This window comes from Meleagris gallopavo, chromosome 1 (assembly GCF_905368555.1).
Source record: "Meleagris gallopavo chromosome 1, MGAL_WU_HG_1.1, whole genome shotgun sequence".
Taxonomy (NCBI): Eukaryota; Metazoa; Chordata; class Aves; order Galliformes; family Phasianidae; genus Meleagris; species Meleagris gallopavo.
The window spans coordinates 110351511-110375755 of record NC_139404.1 but is presented as its reverse complement, the minus strand read 5'-3'; the positions used below and the strand labels follow the sequence as shown (position 1 = coordinate 110375755).

Here is a 24245-nt window from a genome sequence, read left to right as displayed (position 1 = left end):
GAATCATTAATATTGGAAAAGACCATTTAGACCATTTACTCTAACCATAAGCCCACCACCACCATGCCCACTGACCATGTCCCTCAGTGCCACATCTCCACATTGATTATAAGAGCTGTCAGTGGGTTTTTTCCCAGCAATTGTCCAACAGGCATACATACTTCATAAAACTTCTACAAAAGCATTTGCCTTTACATTATCCAAACTGATTATTTAATGGTATCCTAAATTTTCTCCCATGAATTGTATACCCCAACTTAAGCATCTATCTCATTTGTCCTAAATAGACTCAGAGAAATCTGCTGAATCGCTGGTTTCCAGGGACATGGAATATCACTCCAAACACTTGAATGTGCTTCTAGAGGACAGAGGCTTCTATCCAGACCAATTACTTCTCTAATGCAAAATTTTCAGAGGATCACTTCCATTCAAAAACCCACAGCCCTCTCAAAAAATTAATTTTCAATTGCTCTTTACTAAAGGAATGTGGGAATGCTTGACACAGACATGTTAATGTGCTCTGTAAGTCCATGTGGAATGGGAAAGGAATATAAACAGATTATTTCATACAGTGTAGTTCTGTCTCTGACAGAGAGGAAATGAATCTGTTCAGTGACACTATTTAACCCTCAGAGGATCAAATATTAGCAGCCCAACTTAAATAACAGCATTGTTTTGCATGCTTTATCTTCCCAAGCAGAAGCTGAGGCAAGGGAATACACACTCTTCTCGAGGAGAAACAACCTCTCTGAGTGTATTTTTCAAAAGTATTCCAGAACAAGTGCGTGTTTTTGCCTGAAACTAGCTAAGCATCATTATGCTACGGCCAACTGTGCCCCTCATCTAAACTTAATTCCAGCTTAATCCCAAAGCTAAGGAGGAATGTTAAAGAATAATAACATATTCTCAAGCACATGTTTTACACATTTGTAAGAATCTTGGATGTATTAAGTTCTATTTCATAAAAAGGGAAGTTTAGCAGGCTGTGATGAAGTGTGGCTCTTTAAATCAGCAGTCAAAAGTTTTGCTAGAAGAAATAAAATGTGCAGACATCAAGGTCAAGTACAATAGGTGCCATTTCTTGTACCAGATGTGCAAGAGGTGCAGAACTGGTGCTCTCTGTTGACAAAATATCCCTCCTGTGGTACAGCTAAACTGATAAACTTTCCTGTACTACTGCTGTAGCAGAGCCTCCACCTCTTGAAGGAAATAAGTGCTGTTGATGGAAGTGCTATATTGCAAATATCACTGTGTTTGTACAAGGAGTTTCTTCTGGCAGCAGTGAGGATTTTGCTTCTTCATACCCCCAGGAGACATAGGTGTGTTGGCAATTTCCCATTGCTGGCAAAACATTGTGACAGAGACCTAGAAGGTCTCTGTCAGAGGTCTGAACAGAGCAGGACTATTGCTGAGCAATTACTGCCTTGGGCGTTTACACAGCCATAAGTAGATTACTCTTCAGAATGAAAATTGAGTAATTTCTATCTTTGGCATTGAAGTGAGCCAAATAACACTTTTCTAAACAATAACTACAAAAAAAAAAAAAAAAAAAAAAAAAAAAAGGATTGTGAGACTCTAATGTCAAAACAAACCAAAATAAACTGCAGTACAGGTGTTAAAGCTAAGTTCTAAAGAGGCAGCTGTGCGGTCAGCATCACGCTGCATAGAAAAAATCTCCATCAGTCCAAAACAAAGCTGAATTTGTGGCAGTTCTTCTTCTTTCAAAAGCTTTTTGTTCTTTGTCCTTCAGAGAATGGAATGCAGTTCCTTCTTTCATCACTACCTTTCCCTTCAAGTCTGATGCAATTTTTAGCGACTGCTTTATGATGAGAATGTGTTTATGATTCTGCAAACATGCAGAAATATTTCCTCACATTTCCTCAACTCTCATGTCCCAGGAGAGAAATGATGGGATTCATCTGGCCAAGTGTGTGCTCCCATTAGCCATCGAAGGCTCTCTAGAGTGTCAGCTGGAAAGAAACAGGCGCTATTCTCTCATTTCAAAATAGGCGCCTATGGGGATAAAGGCCCTTCAAAATTTTAGGGTATTTATAACCTTTACTCGTATGTATCTACATCAGGATGGGGCGAATTGTATCCTGAAAAAGCCTGTTTCCCTCCAGTTGACTTCAAAGGGACTTGACTTTCCAGCTCCATCAGGTGTGGCTCTTTACACCTCTCTGTAGCAGTGTGGGGATTGGCCTCTGTGATAGAATGAGAGGGAAAGTTGCACTGGGAAAGTTTCAGTTTAGGTATAAGGAACAATTTCTTCTCTGAAAGAGTGATGAATCACTGGCACAGGCTGCCCATGGAAGTGGTGGAGTCACCGTCCCTGGAGGTGTTCAAGAACCATGTGGATGTGGCACTGAGGGACATGGGCGGTGGGCATTGTGTGATGGGCTGCTGGTTGGACTAGATGGTATTAGAGGTCTTTTCCAAGCTTAATTATTTTGTAATTCTATGATTCTATCTAAGAAGAGACCAGTCTCACTCCAAAATGTCCTACTACCTCAGCTCCTTCTGTAACATTGCTGCACAGGTATGCACATTTAGCTCATGGTTTATGCTTCTATCATTCCAGTTGAGCATCCCTAACTGCACCTGACAGGAACCCCCCCGCAGGTTGGCCTACATGCAGAAGTTCAAGCCCTTCAGGCCCTCCTCTGAAGCTGATGGGACTCTCTCTGTAGTGAACGCTTCCTGTAAGGCTGCAGGTAGTGCTGCCCTTGGACAAGAAGACAACTGCATGAGAAAGCCATGTTGCCGCCCACACGTCAGATAACTGCTGGTAACCAACCCTCACTGCACAGCCAGCCATAGTGGTGGCATGGTGTAACTCAAGGTGTGTCTGACATGACAGTGGATCCTGTTGATCAGCTTGGTGCTGCTGCAGACACAGCCCCGTTCCCCTCCACCATGCCCCACTCCCAGTCCTATCTCTCTGCCTCGTACTCCCTGTCACTGGGGCTCCTCCAGCACTGCTGGCAGCTATTTGAAGCTTAACCAGCATGAGAAGGGATGCATTTTCTGGCACATTGGCTTCCTGGTCTGGCTCACCTCACTGCCACAGGTGCACAGACGGGAGGGAGTGAAGGCATTGCTGAGATCAGAGGGCAGGGAAGGGGCTGAAACTCCAGAGAGAGCATTGCCACAAAGCCAGAAACTGGGATCTTTTTTTTTTTTTAAATTACTTGGATAGCCCAGTTTCTCTTGTAGCTATGTAATAAAATCAGTCTGAAACTTCTAACCAAAGTTGTCAGAGAAGTCATTTGCCAACACTTGGTTCTCTGGCAGCCCTTAGGAAAAGAGCACATTGCCCCATGCCGCTTCCTGGGGGCTTTCTCTGTCTGTGCTCAGAGCAGAGAATGCTGGTCCCACAGCAGAGCCTCAAAAGGCTACCTCCTCTCTGGAAGGAAAATGGATTAGATGGATACTGCCCCTCACCCCAGAAGCAGCCATCATCCCCAGATCCTCCAGGCTGCTCTGATTTTCCTGTGCTACTTATTAATGTTTACAATTACAAATGAAGTTGACCTGCTGAGTTTTTAATGAAGGCACATTTTTAAACACTGTAATCAAAGAACTTTCGATTGGATTAAGACTTTCATTGTGCTACCAGTTTAATTACAGAACTTGTAATCATAAATAAGCTTTTGCTTTACTCCTGCCTTTCAGACAGGTGACAGCAAGGTTTTCTCATTCGTTATCGCTGAGTATTTGATCCTAACTGTGGGTCAAACTCCAGTGGCTAGGACTTCTACGTGGCATCCCAGGCAGTGTGAGTCAGCCTTGGACACACACAGTTCCAGGGTGAGATGTCACCAGCCACACTCAGTCCACGTGACACATATCAGCGATGCAAAGAATTCTTGAGGAGGAGGTGCTACTTGAAACAAACAATTGAGCTGAAGGGGGTACTGTTTGACAAACACTCCAAGTCAGGATAGATGCTGCAAGATGTTGTCCTGCTCCCCCTTGTCCATCATACCCAGCCTTGCTGTCTTTGCCAGCACCGTCACTTCTGGATTAACATGGCAAGACAGAATCAAGAGACCGACATGGTTGAAAGCAACCTTCCCGTTCCCGTTCCCCTTCTCTTCCCCTTCCCCATCTCCTTCCTTTTCCCCTTCTCCTTCCCTTTCCCCTTCCCCTTCCCTCCCCTCTATGTGATAGCAGTGACACATTTGTCTGCTTAAATGCTGAGCAAAGTGAATTCTAAGGAGAAAGGTGAGAATGAATGCCAGCAGAAGTTTAGAGGTCGTTATTAAGTGCGTGTCCTACGAAGAAAAAAATGGTAAATGTTAATTATTTCTGCACTGTAGCTCCAGAGAAGGGCAATGCATTTAAACAGCATTTGAGAACATGGTCTATCTACCAGCTTCAAACCACCCCAGTTGGCAAGCCTCCTAATTTGGGGCAGGCTGGGATGTCATACAGCAAAGGAGGTCTGAGCAATAAGCAAAACACATTGAGACCTTAGTTTCAGTTCTGCTTTGTCTTGCAGCCCAGTCATTTTCTAGACTTTGAACTTGCCACAAGCACACACAGTGCTCAATTTAAGGACTGGTTTGTAGGCAGGATGTGCTGCAACTGCCAGAAGAGATTAATTGAAAGAGAAGTATAAATGAACACCAGTAGCTGTGCACACACACACACACACAGAGTTATCAATTTAACTAGTTCAATTTAGAAAAGATTGAAATAAATTGGCACAATCTTCTTTTTGGACAGATTAGAATCCACATGCCTTGGGCTTGTCAGGTACAAAGAGAGTGTTTGATCTGCACTACCACCAAGAAAAGGAAACTGTAGCTGTGACTATACAAGCTATAAAACATAGTTACAACAAAATAGGCATAAAAATAGCCATGAGCTGCCCATATTTTTTGCAGAAATTACCTGCACATGCATTGTACTAAATTTAGTTGTAGCTGATGGCAATTTTATGGTAGCAAAGTAATTATTTTGTTTTACTATCAATAGTGTCAAGAGTTCACATTAAATGATTTACCACAATGCAAAAAGAATTTAACAAGTGCAACTATGTAGTCATTTAATTCTGACTATTACATAATTCCTAAGATTTCATGGACATCTGTATTATGTGTACTCAGCATACAGGTAAGAGACAGAAGCAGAAATTTATTACTGTTTCAAAGAGAAGAACAAGCAAATAACCTGATCGAAGCACAGAATCATGGAGTTATGGTTTGGGTTGGAGGGGACCTCACAGCCCACGCTGCCCCAACCCCTGCCGTGTGCTGGGCTGCCCCCGACCAGCTCAGGCTGCTCAGTGCCCCATCCAACCTGGCCTTGAGTCTCCAGGGATGGGGCACCACAGCTTCTCTGGGCAGCTGTGCCAGCGCCTCACCACCCACTTGGGAAAGAATTTCTGCCTAACATCCAATAGAGTATGATATTACTAAAACTATGAATGTGATATATAACATATAATATATACTAATCATACCTTTTTCTGTCTTTGAAGGAGCTGGAGCGAGAAGCATGCGTCCATATGCTGGTGGAAGCGTCCATCCTATTGCAGAACCAGGCCCTTTGGCTGAAGCAGTGTAGAGATGGGTGTCATGGAAGTCATTCCTCTCAGCCTACAGCAGACCAGATGAACTTACTTCTCCACGTTTTTCACTCCCAGGTATCCAAAAGGACATCACCCGGTGTTTTATTTGCTTAGTCAATTTGAGCAGAGATCAAACACTGATCTTTCCAAAAGATAGAAAACCACGGCTTTGTCAAGTGTGACTAAATAAGAAGTTACAATGGCAACAGCTGCTCAGTCTGACCTCTCATGTAAGTGCTGCTACAGGCATTCATGAACACATTTAGTAAAAAAGGGAAAAAAGGTGCTTGTTAAATTGATCTATCTGTGTTAGCTATTCCGTATGAAAGTGCTGGCAGTCAGAGATTACTGCTCTTCATGCCACGGTGAGAGCCTCCATCCCCTGCAGTGCTGAACCCAAATCACAGACTTAATCTGGGAGTCCCTGAGGAAAAGTGGGGAAGTTCCAAGAGCACAAACAGCTGGCAGAGGGCAAGTGTCAACAGGCTGTGTGCTTCCCCAGTATTCAGTCCCAGCACTTGGGAAATGCTTGCAGGCAAACAGAAATGCAGATATTTTATGGGGTTAGTTTATGTAACTTGGAGGATTCATGTGAATGTCACTGCTGACTTTTGCTTTCATTTTCAGGATTGCTGAATTTTATGCCGTCAAACCCTTCATTTTAAAGTCAATTTCAAATCTTGCAACAGAAGATGGTTTCTGTCGCTGTGTTTATAGCCAGTAAGAGACAAGGTTACCCCTGAGCTGCATAACAAACTGATACAACATCCTATACAGCCTGGTTTCCTTCTCATGAGACTTAGTTCCTCAGACAACAAGCAAATACATCACTCCACTTGCTTGGAGAGGACTTTCACTTCCTTCTGATGTACACTACCTCAAGAATGATTAAACTTTGGGCTTATTTTGCAAAATGCATTTCTGCTTCACCCAGCAGCTCTGCATTGTGGCACCATTGCTGGCTGAGCTGCAGGTCTGCAAGGACGCCTGTGCACGTTCCAGAGTATGCAAGTGAGACACTTCTGCCTCCTCGCTGCTCAGAAGGACGTGGCACGGGGCTCGGCACTACAGTCTTGGAGAAGTAAGCACAACTTCGGTCTCTCCCTGCCATCTCCCCAGGAACACACAGTGCATTACAACTTTGGGCATCAGTCCTTCTTTTCTTGCCTAAAAATAGAGCTGGAATGGGACTGTTTGAGACACAGCCTTATGGTAAACAAGGAAATTGAGCACACAACCACACAAAGCTTTGTTTATTTTTCTGTCAGGATATGTAAACTGTTAAAATATATTGACTGTAGTTTATTATTTTGGAGCCAATTCCCAACAAGTTTAAGAAAACCTGCTGCTGCTCGGCTGCTCCAGCACACTGCAGATCTCAAAGGCTACTTGCACGATTACAGGCTTTACTGCAGCAGGCATTTTGATTCATTTAGCACACAAGGTAAAAGACGTGTAGCTCTATGCCAACTAGTATAAACATTTATATTACGATTGCCTAAAATTGTCCATTATAACCTAATTTTCAATTGTCTATGGGGTAGGCAAACATTTGCCTGTTTTTATGTCAGATTGAAAGTAGAAATCCATTTTCATGGACAAAAAACCCACCCAAACAGCCCAGCCTGACTCAGAGCCACACAGAACATAGCATGCTGGACCTGTCACAAAGAGCTGAGACTCTCAGGTTGGATGGATGCTCAGCTTCACCTGGAACACCAGTTGCAGGTTTGATCACCACAGAATAACAAGGACATAAAGCTATCTGAGAGTGTCCAAAGGAGGGTAACAAAGATGGGGAGGGATCTAGAAGAGAAGATGTATGAGGAGCAGCTGAGGTCCCTGAGGCTGAGGTGTGCTCAGCGCAGAGCAGAGGAGCTGAGGGGAGGCCTGATGGCGGCTGCAGCTCCTCACAGGGAGCGGAGGGGCAGCGCTGAGCTCTGCTCTGTGTGACAGCGACAGGGCCCGAGGGAACGGCATGGAGCTGTGTCAGGGGAGGGGCAGCTGGGGGTCAGGGAAAGGGGCTGCACCACAGGGCGGTGGGCATGGCCCCAAGTGCCAGAGTTCAGGGAGCATCTGGACAATGCTCTCAGACATATGATCTGAGTTTTAGGTGGTCCTGTATGGAGCCTGGAGTTAGACTTGATCCTTGTGGGTTCCATCCAACTTGGGATATGATATTTATGACACTTTTCCAGGCTTGTGTGGGCAAGTGCAGCCATTCTGACATTTCCAAACCCTTGAGTATCTGAATTTGCAACCCAAACATTGCTGAAGCTCAGCTTGCAGCGTAGACATGCTTCCCCTAAGTCTATAACTCTTGGGAGCTGAGATACTTTATTTTATCATCTGTGGTCTGTTGGTGGCTCTTCTGCTGTTCCCCATGGCTCACCTGTGCTCTGTAAGCCAAGGAAGTCTCCTGACATGGGAATAGATGGTCAGAAGAGCATGCAAGGTTCTCAAGAGTGTACAGAAAAAACACTCCAGGAATCTCTTTTTTGTCACAAAATCATAATCTTCACCATTATCGTGCCATTTCTTTCATCCGTGGCTATTAACAGGACTAACTGTCAGTGCTGGGAGCAGACCAAACACATCAACCAGCAAATATGTAAGGTGGAAGCCATTAACTGGGCTGCCTTCCTTCTCTAACACTGAAGTATCACAGACAACCCAGAAAAAGCATAAAAAGAACAAAACCAACAGTGTGGAGATGCGATCAATGAGGATTCAATAGTGTTTACGTGGAAAGTTTGTAAAAGGCCGTGTGACCTTTTAGACAAAGGCATCATCTCTCCCACACAAGTATTTTTTATGGACTCTGCATCCTATGTCTTGCTGCCCTGTCTTTTCGCAGTAAGACTGACATCCTGGCATGTCTTCCTCGCCTCATATAAAATCCGTGACATCCTTGCCACCACTTCCCTTACAGATGCCTCCCAGTAGCCCAGACCCTTCCATTAAGGAGGATTTATCCCCTGTGCCCCTCCATTGTCCTCTTGACTTCATCTTATTTCTCCAGCATTCCTGCTTTTTCCCCTCCCAGTCTGGGAGGATGACACACGTTTGTCATGCAGCAAGAATGTCAGTCAGTCTGTGAAGGTAGCCAGTAGGGCAAACTCAGCATTTTCTCCCCTGCAACCGACTGACCCTTCCCCTCACTGATTTGTCATGCTTTCTTCTGGCTCTGGAAGAAATCCCTCTGGGGTATCAGAGCGGCACTGCACAGCAGTCTGTGATGTTTCTTCCTGTTCTTGCAGAGCCTTCTCAGAATTTTTTCTTTAGATCCAGGAAATGATCCATTGCTTAAAATTAAAGCCTTTCTGAATACCATCCAAACTGTGATATGGGCAGCTAACTTTACTGTATACTTTAAAAGAAATCATGGTATAGAGTGCATAATGTTTACAGATGTCTTCTTACTAAATTTACACCCATAGTTTTTGCATAGCTGATCTCAGAAACAAGAATGGGTATACTGAAAACTGGAAACTACACAAGGATGGTGAGAGTTTTGCTGTTATGTTAAGAACTGCATGAAAGAGAGGAAGCAATTAATGCACTGCCTTGGTAGGACAAGAGCTTTGAAGGGACTTATATGTGCTCAGTGCAACAGAAGAGAAAGTGAGAGTGCCACAGATGACATGCTCCTTAGCACGCAAAAGAGGAACAGAGACTTTGAGGAGATGCAACAAGGCAAGGAGAAGGAAACAAGGAGACAGCCAGACAGTCTCTGGAGCAGAGAAGCAGGGAGGAGCTAGGCTGGGAACTCAGAGAATCTCCCAAATTGTCACAGCTTTGCCCTTCTTCTCCCTAGGGTGGACAGCAGGAAGCTGAGTTATGCTTCCACAACTTCTTGCTGCACATGCATATGCCCAGGGGAGACTGCAGCTAGAACAGGCAGAGGACACACGGGACCACAAAACATGGATAAATGGGGATTTCGCTCAGTTCAAACTGTTGGGACAGAAAACAAGATATGGGCAGATGATGTGGTTAGATGCACTCCTGACTATATACCATAAGTGTGTTTTAAATGCTTATTCCTAACAATGTAGCATTCCTAAAGCATGCTCTAACGCGGGAGTCAGAGCAGTCATTAGTCTCTGTCCATTCAAACAGGCAGATCTTTTCAGCAGAGTCCCTCTCTCAGCAACAGGGGCCAAGAGGACAAGAAAAACTAAAGGTGCAGAGCAGCTGGAGTGAAGAAAGGGAAACTGGAGAGAAAAGAGATCCTCCTGCCCAGTGAACTACATGTGGTGGACGCACAAGGCATGGGGCAGGGGAGAGAAGGGGAGATAAAGTTATAATGAATGGCACAGGAGATGTAATTGTGTCATTAAAGGTCACAGAGAATAAAAGTACAAGAGCAAAAGGAAGCCAGCAGAAGTGGAGAACTGGTGGGGGAGAACATGCAAGGAGAACTGTTATGGAAAACTTTACAATGGAAAGTGATGCTGGGGTTCACAGCATTACATGCGGGCAAGGCTGATCTCCAGTTCCATGGCTTGAACCTGAATCCAGTGGTTGAAACCTGCTTAGAAGTACAAACCTCATCTTCCAAGTTCTCCCGGGTAGTGACTGACTACCTCTTCTGGGTAATAAAGAAATTCAGAAGTTGTTATTGCTCACACTGAAGAATTTGGCACTGGCAGTAATTGTTATCGTGTGCTTTTACAATGGTCCCCATCACCAGCAGTACCTGAGCACACAAGGAAGTTGACAGAATCAGGGCAGCGAGGTGCACAGCTGCCTGCAACATGTCATGGGCATGGCTAGCAGTCTGTAGCTCACTTCGGACAGCCTCTGCCCATACTCTGTGTTACAGATTGAAAAGAAAGCTTCCAGTGCACTCATTTAATTTCCATTTACAAGAGATTATAATTTTAAAATATTTGTGAAGCGTTATCCAGAGATACGGAAGATTTTTTTTAATACATCAAAAGCCTTCATAAAGTGCAGGGGGCTGCCTGGAAAAGCTAGGTTTTAGATCGCAAACACTTGGTATCAGAGCAGCTTTCCACTGAGAGCTGTAGTATGCGTTCACATTTCTGTTACAAATCCTCACTCAGCTGCTGAAGGAGCTAAGCCAATTCTGAGGTTCTTTTTACTTCTTCACCCTCCCCATGGGAGACCAGAGGGCAGATATTCTTTCCACTTGAAGAGCAGTTACCTAGAATTTTTGACAAGTCCTTTGTAAACAGACAAAAGAAGATTAAAAATAAATACACTTGTTGGAGTTTACTTCACTGAATACAGGAATTAAGAATAGTTGGTTCTTAATTTGTCACCCAATTTCTCACATATGTTAAAGGCTGTTATTCTTGAAGGAAATAGCCTCTTCCTCAGCAAAAAACATCACATTTGTACTAGTTATTATAGAGAACATAAAATATCACTGATAAAACTATTGCAACAAAACCAAATAGTGTATTCAAGTGCTCATCTACCAAAATTTAAAATACTCATTCATTTTATGCATCAGTGGATGAAAAGTAATTCCTCTAAAACTAAATCTACAGAGGTCTTTTCCTGCTTTTGTGCAGTGTTCCCAGCTGGGCTCTGGTTTTGGATAGTAAATGTAATGGGCAGTGTGATTTTAACTTAGAATCCAAACCTTCCTCCCCAAGATTTTAGCCAAAGAGAAGTCACAGCCACAGGCAATGACAGAACAGAAGAATTGGAAAGGCCACCTGAGGAGCCTGTGGCTTAACTCGGTCAGTGCTTCAGCACTCTGCTTCCTAAGGACTTCCAAACATCCAACCTACTTGCAGAATTACAAAATGTATATATTAGTAAAGCACTAGGAAACAATCATTCTTAACCATTAATGCAAGCACTATTAAGCTTTTAGATTTCTCTTTTAAATACGTCTGATGTTGTTTTTTTTAGCCAGACTGTGTTTCCTAATTTTATCTTAGGACACGGTCACATAAATCAATATTTACTGCAATGATTCAGTACAGCTCTAAATAAGACATATCTCTAGATCTATATGTTAATATTTTATTTTAATAGACGTAAATTCTAAGAATTGGGATGCAAGAAATACAACCCTGAAGTTGTCCACCCTTATTTACACACATTGGACAAAGGTCATTATCATAAATGAGCTCCTGTAAAGCAGAGCCCTCACCTTATTTTGATCACTCCGTTAAATCACGTTAGATTAAAACAGTGTAGAAATCATTCAACACTTGTCATGTAATATAATAATAAAAAAGAGGAAAAAACCACCAACAGTATCCACAAGATATATTCCTTACACCATCAGCTATCCCTTAAATAGGACAAGCTGGGCCTGAAATACACAGTGGATTGAGAACCCAGTAGCAGTGCTTCTGCGGACCAAAGAGTCACTCTAGCATCTCTGTACTGCATTCCAGTTTCTGCAAGAGCTTGTATGCCAAGCCAGCTCCTCACAGATAAGATAGAGAAATATGACCATCCCAGTGACACAATGTGTTCATAGCCTGAGTAATCTTCCCACAGGCTATACAGCACGGATATCTTAGTCGTGAGACTCTCAGAAACTTATATCTGAATTCTTAGATCATGAGAAAGTATCTTCCTTGTCAACATGTGAACCCCTTATTATCCCTTTTCCTTTTCCTTTCCATTTTCCTTTTTCCTTTTTTCCTTTTCCTTTTTTTTCCTTTTCCTTTTCCTTTCCTTTCCTTTACTTCCTACATTTTAAGGATGAGAAACAGCAGCACACACAGCAGACAACTGGGGGTGCAATTAATGAATCCAGCGTGTGATTTTCCTTATTTTAACTATTGCTTGAATTTTATTTTCACAGTCTCTTCTACATACATTCATTCTTTTAGGATAGTTTAGATTATTGTTTATATTGAAAGGTATTCCTAATGTGGCATAAAACATCATCAATGTTCTTATTTTCCTAAATACTATGAGTCTCCTTTCAACCAGACCCCATCTGGTAAGACAGCTCCTTAGATCTTTCCAATGCAAATCCAGTTCCCACTCACAACCATCAAGATTTGTCCTATCTCAGCACATAGAGGCAATGTGCATCTGTCTCCATGCTTTAGTGAGCAGTTTGTGGCATAAGAAGGGGACCTCATGGAATTTGATTTCCTGTTGGTCTGTGTCCTTGAGATCCTTGCTCCTGCTAAGATGACCTCGGACACTTAGTTCTCTTGGCTACTTGTCCCCTTCTATGGGCACTCCCAGGAGTGCCAGCAGGGCAGAATGCCTGGAGGTCGCACGTTCCACTGACCTGCCCTAAGGGAAGATCCTCTCCAGCGTGCCCACGTCCCTATCATGCCTCAATCAGCCATCACATCTGTAGGCTCCTTCATGTGTGCCCATGTTTCAGTTCAAAATGCACAGAATTGGAAGAGCTTGCCTTGAAAATCCAGAGCAACGTTTTTGTAAAGCTACATGTTGAATATATTCTGGGTGAGTCTGGCTTGGATGGAACTGGAAGGCTAAGCAGGGCTACAGGGAAGCAGCTGTAAGAACCTGCTCCTGAAAGAAGCTGTGCCTGAGCCACTCACAGGTTTTGGCTTGGAAGGAGCTCATTGGTTCAATCCAAAAAGAGAACCTATCATAGAATCACCAAATATCCAGAATTGTAAGGTACCCATTAAGATCAGCGAGTCCAACTTCAGAGAGAACTAGCCATGAAAAATTGAGAGCCCAGCTGTCTGCAAGTGCCCTTTCTCACAAAGTAAAACATCTAAATGATAATTTTAATGACTGAGGATTTCCTTAATTTTAACATTTCCTACGTTAATGAGAGTTGAGGACAATTTTCCGAAGTTTCGGACAAGTTATTCCTTTTCTGTGTGATTGTTTATTGTTCAGTTCCTTTCTAATACCTTTTATTTTGGGATTTTAAATTTTAAAACCTTAGAATGTAGTTTTATCATCTGTAAATTCATCACATTATGCTTCCATTAATAAAAAGGCAAACCCTGATGCATTTCCTTGTATGTTTTTGGAGTGAATCCTCAAGGATAGAAAGCCTTCTTGCTGGTTGCATTAGCAGCATTTACCTTTTGCATTTGTCATTTATTAAAAACTTTTTCCTCTGTCATCTCATTTCTTACTAGAAATGCACGCTTTAAATGTTAGATACTGGCAAAATTACCTCAGGAGTGCAGCTGGTGAAATTCTACTATCTTGGAGCCACGTTCAGGATTTTTAAATCACTTTTTCCTTTCACCCTTACACAGAAAAAGCACATGAAAATAATAGGCGCTATTTTGAAAAGGCTCTCAAGCACTACGTGAGGATTTCCTTTTGATTATACATGTCTGATTATGTCTGACTGTCGTGTACCATTCTGCCTTGCATTCTATGGAGAAGAAAAAAAAAATTAATAAAGACTCCTGTACAGGAGAAGATTTTACTCTGAAAGAAGTCTTCACAGAGATGTCCATCCCAGTCTTCAAACCAGTCCCACCAAGTATGGGATGGAAGCAAGCTCCTTATAGCCTACATTATACCAATCTAGGCAGCATCTAATCAAAGAATGTAAAACTCCACAGCTCTCATCCATCACAACTGCAGAGGAAATGCCATCTCCAAAGGAATCACTGGTGAGCCTGGATCTCATCCACACATATCCAGGAATGTAATATACTTCACTCAGTGCATGATAGTAGTTAAAGAAAACAAAATAACCCTTGGGTCCCAGAAAGAATTCACGGAAAATAACACGGGGAAACATCTATATGCCAGTCCTTCCATCTTAATCCTTCTGTCCTGATCCTCAGAAGAAATCTGAAGATGAGCCTGGGAACCACAAGCTTCCCATACTGCAGTACAGAGACTTAGAAGGGAGATATTTCTAACATTTTATAATCTCTCTTCATCACAGTTAACCTCCCCCCTTTTTACACCAGACAAAATATGAGAGTGAATATTAGCAATCAGAAATTTAGATGGCCTTCCATGAATGCATGTAAAAAGGATGAAAAAGTCAACAACATATTTCCTCTTCTCTGCTACGGTTGTTTAATATAATGTGTATAATATACAGTCTCCAAATGTGTTCCAATCTGTTTTCAAGAGAGTTACAGCAGAAATCCTCAATTTCTGAGCTACAATTTTCGTTATTAAGTTGGAGATTATATGCTTAGAAAACAATATTCCTTCCAGAAATAGAGTTTAAGAGAACTTTTTTCCCCCCAATTTGCAATGGATTTGAGTTAATTAGGTACTTCTCCCAGATAATAAGATTTAACGTGAATTAAAATACTTGATTCTGAGTTTTACCAATGAGAACAAACAGTTTTGAAGGATGGCCTTTGACCCACCATTAAAAGTAAGTGAATAAAAAAGTATCAACACATGTTGGTGGTGGGAAGTAAAATCTTGATGATTTTTTCACATATATGAGATTGAGTTGTGTCTTACATTCTAATTGTATGCTCTATCAGCATACAAATTTAGCAGCCTTGAGGCAAATCCAAGATGTTACACCTGAAAATGTTTTATCACAACAAGCCCTATGTTCCCTGGGTCCAGTCTACATTTCATACATTTATTAAAAAAAAAAAAAAAACCTAAAAAAAAAAAATACTAAAGAATAAATTTATATGTAGCTCCAATAACAACTTGGACCCCAAATGTTCAAAGTACACATAAACAAGAATCATTTTGTAATTTCTACTCTCTGGTGGAAAGAATTAAGCTTTTGAAGCAGTAAAGTAGGGAATAATGCTTGATTGAAGTCAAAGAGTAGCATCTTCAGGTGCAGGACAGGTACTCAGTGGGAAGATCAGCCATTTCCAGAAGCAGACCAATCTTCAAATCATGCCCACGAGCACTAAATGAAGGGCATAAACCTGTCTGTATAAAACAGCTGTTTGCTATTAGGATGAGCGTTCTTAAGTACTGCGTAGGTAATACTTGGACGGCGTGCCGTATTGTTTAGGATAAGCTAAAGAGACCGTACTCTGGAAATAATTGTTTCTGCTCAGACTCCCAGTATCATGTCTATTTTCTCACCCTATCTTTCTCTCCCAATAGCTACAGTGGCACCTCATTTATGTCTGGTACAACAGATAAGTGGTTGTCATCAACCCCACAATATGAATTACTCATATCTGCTCTCAGAATACTTCAGAAGCTCAGGACAGTGTGTTTCTCTTTCCCTGGACTGAGCAATTTGTAATACACTTGCTGTCTGCTTGCTGACTAAGGGAAATGTGAATTCCAGGCTTCCTCCAGCCCTGACCACAGGCGCTGGCTTGCTAGCATGCTCCTTGTTCAGCTTGCTTACTACTACAAAACTCAATTCTGTCTACATATCCTACTTTCTGAGGACCCAAATTTCATACCACCGAATGATTTCATCCTGAAAGCTATGTTTATACTCTTGCCACAGTAGTGGAGGATAATGGAGTGAGGTGGGTCATGCTCAGGGGATGTCCATGTGTAAACTATTGGTCAACAAGTTAAGAGCCTAATTTTTCCTTTAAAGTGGAGAGAGGCTTATGAATGGTTTAGACTATCACGTAGGGTTTAGATCTGTATTAAACAGCAATCAGCTGCAGTCTTTCGGCCACATGTTTTTGATACTACTAACATTCCTTGAAGTAAGGTTCAAGAAAAACTTTGAAGTCTGCCATTGCTTGGTGAGTGGCATTAACCACGTCAGTCAGAATTTTCACCTGAGAATAGCAAGGAATTGGTCTTTTGCAATGCTTTATAGTCACAAACTTAAATCTCTAAGAGCTGAGGGCTTTTTATGGTTCATCTACTAGAAATGTTTGTTAGCAGGGGAAAAAACCAAACACAACAACTTGAATGAGTAACAGTTTTTCTGTCATTTCAGAAAACAAACAATTAACTACTTTGTCTCCAAGAAGCTAAAAATACTTTGTTGTTTTTGTTGCTCGTTGTTTGTTTGGTTTTGGTTATTCTATTAAAGATGAACCATAAAGAGCCTTCAGTTCTTAGGGATTTTAATCTGTGACCCTTAAAGGTGTAGTATTGCACTTGCAGTTAAAGTGCAAACACAGGAAAAGGCAAAAAAGTAAAAAGAGTCAGAAATCCAACCCTCATTTTAACTTATGAAGTAACCAGTAGTAAGTTTAAAGAAGAACTCCAGTAGCTAAGATTTCCAACAGAATTGTAACTTGTTGGGATCAAATTTGTCCACTTGGTCTCAATTTGAAATTGAGGGCAGTGCAAAAGATAGAAGTAGTGATGAACCAGTTGGAATTTCACAAAGTGTTATACTTGACATTCAAAAAGGCAACATACAGAGATAAATTCTTGTTTACAGCATGAACTTTGGGTCTCCCCTGAGGTTATTTCAATATATAGAGATCTTGTATTACATTTACTTTCTCAAACTAAAATGTTAAAAACTAAATGGAAAAGGATTAGTGCCCTGAGAAAAAGCAGACTGCCCATGGATGACAAAGGATCTACTTACGTTTTGTTTCAACAGACCAAGTGATATCTCTAGTAAAAACAGACGAGCTTTGATGCATACAAGTCCATTTTCAGATCTAATAAAAGATACTACCTCTCCTTACAACTTTTGGCTTGCTTACAGCCTGATACTGTTCTGGCTACAAGGACAGTGATATTGCTCAAAGAACATTGTTGCTGCCATTCAACTCCCAGGTTAAAAGCACTGTAAGTACAGACGTTCTAGGAGGAGCCACTTCATATTTAACACACATTTTAAAGGCATGTAATCTCTCAGAAATGCTATTGAGCTACAGAAATACAATATGGCATAAAGCTGATCTGCGTTATGTTATGAAATGACTTGCACAGTGAAATAATAGAATACCCAAACAATTGCAGTCTTTACAAATCATCAGTGTAAAACTGAAATTTCCTTACTGTTACTGTTTTGTGAAAAGACAAATAAGTATGTTTTAGAGTTTTGGTTTTTTTTTCCAATGGCAATTATTTTTGTAGATAGCTGACCATAAGATATAGATAGCCAAGAAAAACTTCTGATAAAGAAGAAAGGACTGGAGGAACAAACATGTAAGTGAAGGATCCAAACTCCTACTGCTCTGCATGCTGCACTGTTAAATTCCTCTTTGAACTGAAACAAACAAACAAACAAACAAAAAAACCACCCAACAAGAAACCCTTTAATCCTTTAATTCCAAGAAAGGAAAAGATAACTGACTTTATAAAATTACAGACTTCCTGCATGTACATATTTTCAGATGTAAGCTTTGCTGACAAGCTGTTTTATAAAACTTAGTTAAAGCTATTGATACAAGATATGAAATGGAGCTGTATTTTGGTTCAAATAACGTTTGCGTGTTTGTTTCAAATGTTGTGGATCACACTTTAATAATCTTTTTCAGTTGTTTGTCTCTTATACATCTCTGCCTTGTTTTTTTTTTTTTTCCCTCCAAACCTGGGTTAGTAGTCTTCCTCCTATCAGATTGGCCTGTTTTGAGACTTTTAATGATTTCTTAATGACATTGGTTTCACATGTTCCTATTGTTTCTCTGTTCTCCTGCCTCTCAGTTTCCCTTGAGCCTTTCAGACAACTTCAATAAACTCTAAATGCGGGACAAGATCTTTTGAAGAGAAGTTAATTCCTACAATTTTTTGAAAGACTGTTAGCAAGGGAAGAGAGAAACACAAAAGAAAGCAAGTAGGATCTGGGTATTACATCCCCGCTTGCTATGAGACAATGAAGGTCCTGGCCAGCCCAGCATATTTAAACCTAAAGCAGGCACTTTAGCATGGTAAGAATGTAACTAAAAGCTGGAAGGAGTTCAGGGCCAGAAGGTTGTAAGATGCTAATGTAGGAAAACAAGCTTCTTTAGTTCTACTGCTCACGTGGCAGCCCTTGTTCTCAGAAACCCTATGTAACAGAAAATGAACGTGATATAATATGCCAGAGATGTCATTTTGTGAACAGCAGCCCCCCTAAAGTTCATACTGATGCAATGACAAACACTCAGTGTATAGAGATACATTCCAAAAAAGTGAGGAAATTGCAGTACTCTGTGAATCTACAAAATTCTTGGCGGTTTGTTAACAGTGTTCTCATCCAGCAAATTTAGGATAACATTGGCAAATTTTAAGAATGGTTCCCAACTTCCCTTACTCTACTCAACAGGCTGGAAGGAAGTCAGACTTCTTCAAGGTTCATGTGGATGAAGAGGACCATATGGTTGTCAAATCAGTTTGCTGAACTCTATCCAAATCCTCTAAGACTGATACTTTTCACATGGACACCACATGGTTTATCCAAGGTCAATTCGGCTAGGAACCAACTCAGCAGGAAAAATGAAGCATGCTGAATTGCTGCTCCCTTTCCAAAAGATGGGCAAGACACATTTTGGGATCTGCAAACAGAAATTTTCACAACTCGTCTCTGTGATATCTTCTCAGCATTTCATAGATACACAGAGTTTCTGTCTATGCCATTCATTTAACTCTCATTTTAACAACTAAATGGATAACATACAAATAGAAAATGATAAATCATAGAATCATTGAGGCTGGAAAATATCTTTAAGATCACCTTGTCCAACTGTCAGCCCATCCCACCATGCCCACTGCCCACGTCCCTCAGTGCCACATCCACACGGTTCTTGAACACCTCCAGGGACGGTGACTCCACCACCTCCCTGGGCAGCCTGTGCCAGTGCTTGGCCACTCTTGGAGAAGAAATTATCACACCATATTTCTCTTATTGTAAGGACCATTCTTCCTTCAGCTTAAGAGTCCAAGGCTCCTTACCAAATCTTTTTGTTACCGAATATCTATGATTTTTACGCAAGTATGCATTCTTTTATAATCATAAGTATGGAACAGAAACTGCATTTAACTCCCTAGAATGTGACATAAATCTCATTGCAACATGGCTGTTAACATCTCATGCAATCAGAAATCAAAAGTAGAAAGACAAAAAGTTATGAACATGAAGAGAAGTTGTATATTAATATTAGAAACAGTAATTGCAGCAGTAGAAACTAAGAGGAAATACCTAACTTTGACATTTATCTGTGAAAGAAAAGAGATATAGTGTAACTCCAGAACAGTTTTTACAGCCTCTTGTTACATTACTTCTATAAGAATTTTCTTTTTCTTTCTAATTTTGAATGTTAATTTGTATATGCAAGGCATATATTTGGACAACATTATTTCCACAACTCTGTACAATATACATGCTGCCTAAAGCAAAGTCTTGGGCAGGAGTGAGTCATTATTTTCCTTACCTGTACTTGCATGCAGACTTTAAGTCAATGAAAAATTATGTAACCAACAGTCCTACTCCTCTGCATAAGTAATTTGTTAGGATGGGACAAAAAATACTGAAAATATTGCAAGATTGATCCTTGATGTGATCCTTTAAACAAATCTTAACATACGAGCAGTAGTTCTTTGGCTTTCAAGCAACATTTTACTTCCTTGTCTACTGCACTGCCTATGTTGTTTTCTGAAGTTCAGTAGATATTACATAGTGCAGTGCTTAGGGGGGCTGAATCAGAAGAAATAAAAGATATTTTATTGTTCTGTGGTAAAAATCTGCTTTCTTTTACTTGTTATTGTTCTTTTATGCTCCTAGCATAAGATATGCTTGAGCAATTCTGTGTTTTTCTTTTGAAGCAGCACAGCATCAGTTAGAGTTTAAGAACTGGGAACAAATGCAACTATTCTAAATTCTGACTCAGTTTTTCTCTGCTTTCTTTTTAATTTCTTTGGGTCAGCTAATGATTAACACCATCAGCTTGCTTGTGACTAGTTTCACTTTTTATTTGATAAGGCTGGCTGCAATGGCAGAGCTGAAAAGCCCGCAGGGAAACATTTCAGTTCCCCACATTTTCCCTAAGAATGTTGTGAAAGCATTTCTAACCATAGCAAAGGTTGTGCACAAAGGGAAAGCAAACAGAATGACTACCAAAGAATACATTTTTCTGTCATAGTTCTCTGCGTGGACACCTATCTGAGAACAATTGGGAGTTTAGCGTGTGCCTACTGACTTCTGCCTTCATGCCATGGATACTCTTTAATCAGCAGTTTCCTCTCACGCATATCTTTTTGTTTCCATAGTTGCTCCACAGAGATAAAGTGGTAACATACATTTGCAGCACCAGGAGGGAAAAAAAAAAAAGAAAAAAAAAAGTGAGAATGCTTTCCAGAGAGCAAACAGAGTCAGACAAGCTGAGCCGAGGTGATCCCTTTGGAGTGGTGCAAGCAGTGCTGGGTGGGCATTTTGGTTTGCGAGGCAGAGGCCAGGAGCACTGTGTGCTCATTTAGCAGCCACAAAGTGCCATTGCCGTCCCAATATCTTCTTTTATTTGGTGCCATAAATAGCTGCCTACTTTAGCCTATCCGTGACCTTTGATTAGCACAGCTACAAGCAAATACTGCTCTGTCAACATACTTCAGAATATAATTTTACAACAAAATGGAGGTCAAATATAAAAGTAAGAGAATAAACATGAAGTAACAGTCATGCGTAGTTTTGTTCCCTCCACCAAACAGAACATTTCTATCTCATTATATGAAGTGTTGTGCTTTCTGCAAATTGTACAAAAAGTGGAATCTAAAAGAAGAAAAATACCACCAAGGTCCCGGGAAACTGAGGAGCAATTAGTTCTCAGTTTGTTCCAAACCTAAGGTTTCAATTAAACAAAGCTTCCACTCCTTCTCTTGGCTGAAAGAACCCTTTGAGAGGGAGTACTTGCTACAAGTTGCACCAGTATTGCTTCTGTTCTTTTTGTTGAGTTTCATGTGAACCGACAGTCAACTTCTTGGTGGACAATTGCCCACGTTATAAAACTCCACTGATGTGTCATTATTTGGCTCTGCCAAAAAAGCCATAAGTGAGAAGGCTCATAGTATTTGGTGTGTCACTAAAAGGGAGCTACTTAACACAGTAAAAAGAAAGGAGCATCAGTAACCACAGCAATTTATTTTTTAAGGATTGAGACTCGTCAAACAACATACAACTGAAACCACTGGAGGTGCAGCTATGCTTCTGTCAGTCTTCAGTCAGAAGCTCCAGGGAGAGCACTGAGGCAAAGAATGTTACATGTATTACGGGTGCAATAATTTTAAGCATTTCCCGGGAGAGCAGAATGGATAAAATGGAAATAGGAAGGAAAGCCCAAAGTAATTAGCAAGGCCCAAAGAAAAGGAGCAAGGAGGCCACAATAATACGCTCATAGGCATGAAAATCACCGAGATGAAAGGGCTGCTATTTCTGTGATTACACATATTTCTAAACTGAACACAATAGGCTTACACTGACACAGATTTTCACCAGTCGTGGCTTGTCTTTATTGCTGGTGAGTAAAATGCAAACGCAACCCCTCTTTCAGAATGCAAAGTGTTACATTTGGACAGCAGTGAAGCTGCTGCATCATTTTGTCTGAGGTTAATGCAAGGACCTACTTCAGATTTCCTTCCCAAGTAATCCCAGCAATTAGCAAAACCTAGCTTACCCTAACTTTGTTAAAAGAGGAAATAACAGGACGTATCACTGCTAGCTTTGAGCTCTGGCTTTTTACAGCAGACACTCCCTCCCCATCCCTGGAAGCATTCAAGGCCAGGCTGGATGTAGCACTGGGCAGCCTGGTCTGATGGTTGGCGACCCTGCACATAACAGGGGGGGGTGTGAAACTAGGTGATCATTGTGGTCCTTTTCAACCCAGGCCATTCTATGATTCTATGATATGATTCTACGACCATGACAAGCCGTATTTCAGTCTTTATCACAGTGAAGTCCAGCAGATAAACGCTGTGCACAGAGCGAAGGCTGTTACCAAGCCTCTGAGCAAATTCCAACCCGGCGACCTAAATTCCTCCTGCGTTTTCAGCTGGAGACTGGATCTTCCACTTCCTGCTCTGAAATTCTTGAATGATGTTGTTAAAACGAGACTTTGACCTTGCAATACGGATGATAAAAAACGTCAGATAAAACCAAGCACGGCTCCAGGTACTTGGAGAGTATGTTCCCCGCATCTGCCGAACTTCTGACCTGTCACCAAGGCGTCATTCCTTACACTTAAAGGTTTTGTCTCCCTAAAGGCTACATAAAGCACTGTGCTCCTAACGGCCCGCCGTGCACGCATAGCTCGGCCTTCTCACAGCGCTCGCACCCCCATATCCAGGTGCCGGCCCCGCGTCCTACCGAGGCTAACGTCCATCGGACAGCCCCCGCGCTTTGTGCCGCCATCCTGCGGCCGCTCCGCCGGGCCCGAGGGAGACGCCGCCCCCGCCGGGCGGCAGCAGCGGCGAGGAAGGGAACTGAGAGCGAGCGAGCGGCCGCGTGACGTCATCATCCGGGTCTCGCGCGGTCCGCCCGCCGGTCACAATGGAGACCGCTCGAGCCCAACGGCCGTGAAACCGCCAGCGCGCAGCTCCCCCCCCAACCCCCACGCGCAGGGCTGGGGGCGGGCGGTGTGACTGACAGGCGCGGGGCTCGGGGGCGGGAGCGGTACGGCGGAGCCCTCGGAGCCGCGCTAGGCCGGGCCCAGCTCCGCCATCTTGGCCAGATCCCCGCGAGACTCGGGTGCCGCCGCCGCGTCTCGCCTCGCGCCCTCCCCCCTCATCCCCTCCCCCGCGTACGGAGCCGTCAGCGCGCAGCGCTCCGCCGCCCGGCCCGGCCCCTCCACCGCCGCCGCCTTCCTTCCTCCTGCCTTCCTCCCTCCCTGCCCCCGCGCGCAGCCCAGCCCCGCAGGCCGCAGGCCCCGGCTGCGTGTGCACCCCCTCCCCCTCGAGCGCCCGCTGCCCGGACGGGGCGGAGCGCGCAGGCCCCAGCCAAGCCCCAGCCGGAGCCGGAGCGCAGGGCCGCCGCCGGGCAGGAGCTGGTGACGCAGGAAAAACGCCTCGGCGGTGCGGAGAGCGGAGCGGCCGGGTGCCGGGATCCGAAGCGCGGGCGGCGGCGGAGGCTTCGCTCTTCGTCCTTCCTCCTTCCCTTCCGCCCGTCGCGGCGCCCGGGGAGCGGGGAAGCGGAGCCGCCCCCTCAGCCGGCCGGCCGCACGCCCGGAGCGCGGGGCCCTGCCATGAGATCGTGCCGGGCATGAGGCAGCCCCCGGCCGCGCTCCTTCGGCAGCAGCCGGCAGCGCTCCGGGCCGCGGGACCAGGGAACGCCGTGCGGGGGTGAGTGGCGGAACGCCGGGCCCGGGCGGGGCTGAGGAGGAGGCCGAGGCGGCGAGGCCGAGGCGGAGGGCTGCGGGAGCGGACGGGGCGCTCGAGCCCGACCCGATCTCCCTTCCTCCGGGGACGGGGCTCGGCGGGGGGCGAGCGGCGCGGGGGGAAAGATAACGGGCGGCGGGCGGCGTTTTGGAGGGCGAGGGAAAATGGCTGACGGCTCCTCATCCTCTCTCTCGCCGGCTGCCGGCGGGGGGAAGCGCTCCCCGCCCCGCCGCCCTCGGGGGCCCCTCCCGGCCTCCCCCGGGCGAGCGGGGCCCGGCGGCTCCCCGCGGCGCTGCACCCCTGCCGCTCGTTTCCCTCCGCACCGAACGCCATTACTGAGGTGGAGTGATTGGAGCCGCGTAGGCCCGGGCGACGCCTGGCAGTCAGGCCCCGGCGAGGCGCTTTTCCGACAGCCTCAATGAAAAACGCCAGCCCCGGCTCATTCACGCCCGCTGTAAACATGATTAACGCGTAGGCCACTCCTCTAGGCCCGGCTTCCAGCCAGCCGATTCGGATGCGCGAAAAGCGGTGGTGGCTTTTTGTGTCG

At 43.6% G+C, this 24245-nt stretch overlaps 1 protein-coding gene and 1 long non-coding RNA gene across 4 annotated transcripts in view; both read left to right on the top strand.

Annotated features, from left to right (window-relative positions):
- The first annotated feature begins 2062 nt into the window (after window positions 1–2062).
- LOC104914641 (uncharacterized) lies at window positions 2063–7571 on the top strand. The gene is made up of 3 exons (XR_004162096.2): window positions 2063–2842; window positions 5489–5653; window positions 6206–7571. It is a non-coding gene; the product is annotated as an uncharacterized LOC104914641 (long non-coding RNA).
- A 15952-nt stretch (window positions 7572–23523) lies between these two features.
- Window positions 23524–24245, top strand: part of USP9X (ubiquitin specific peptidase 9 X-linked) — a 98362-nt gene continuing 97640 nt past the window's right edge. For all 3 annotated transcript variants that reach the window (XM_085209735.1, XM_085209740.1, XM_085209724.1), the window contains exon 1: window positions 23524–23662. The gene's annotated coding sequence lies outside the window, so the exon portion shown is untranslated. The remainder of the gene's footprint in view (window positions 23663–24245) is intronic.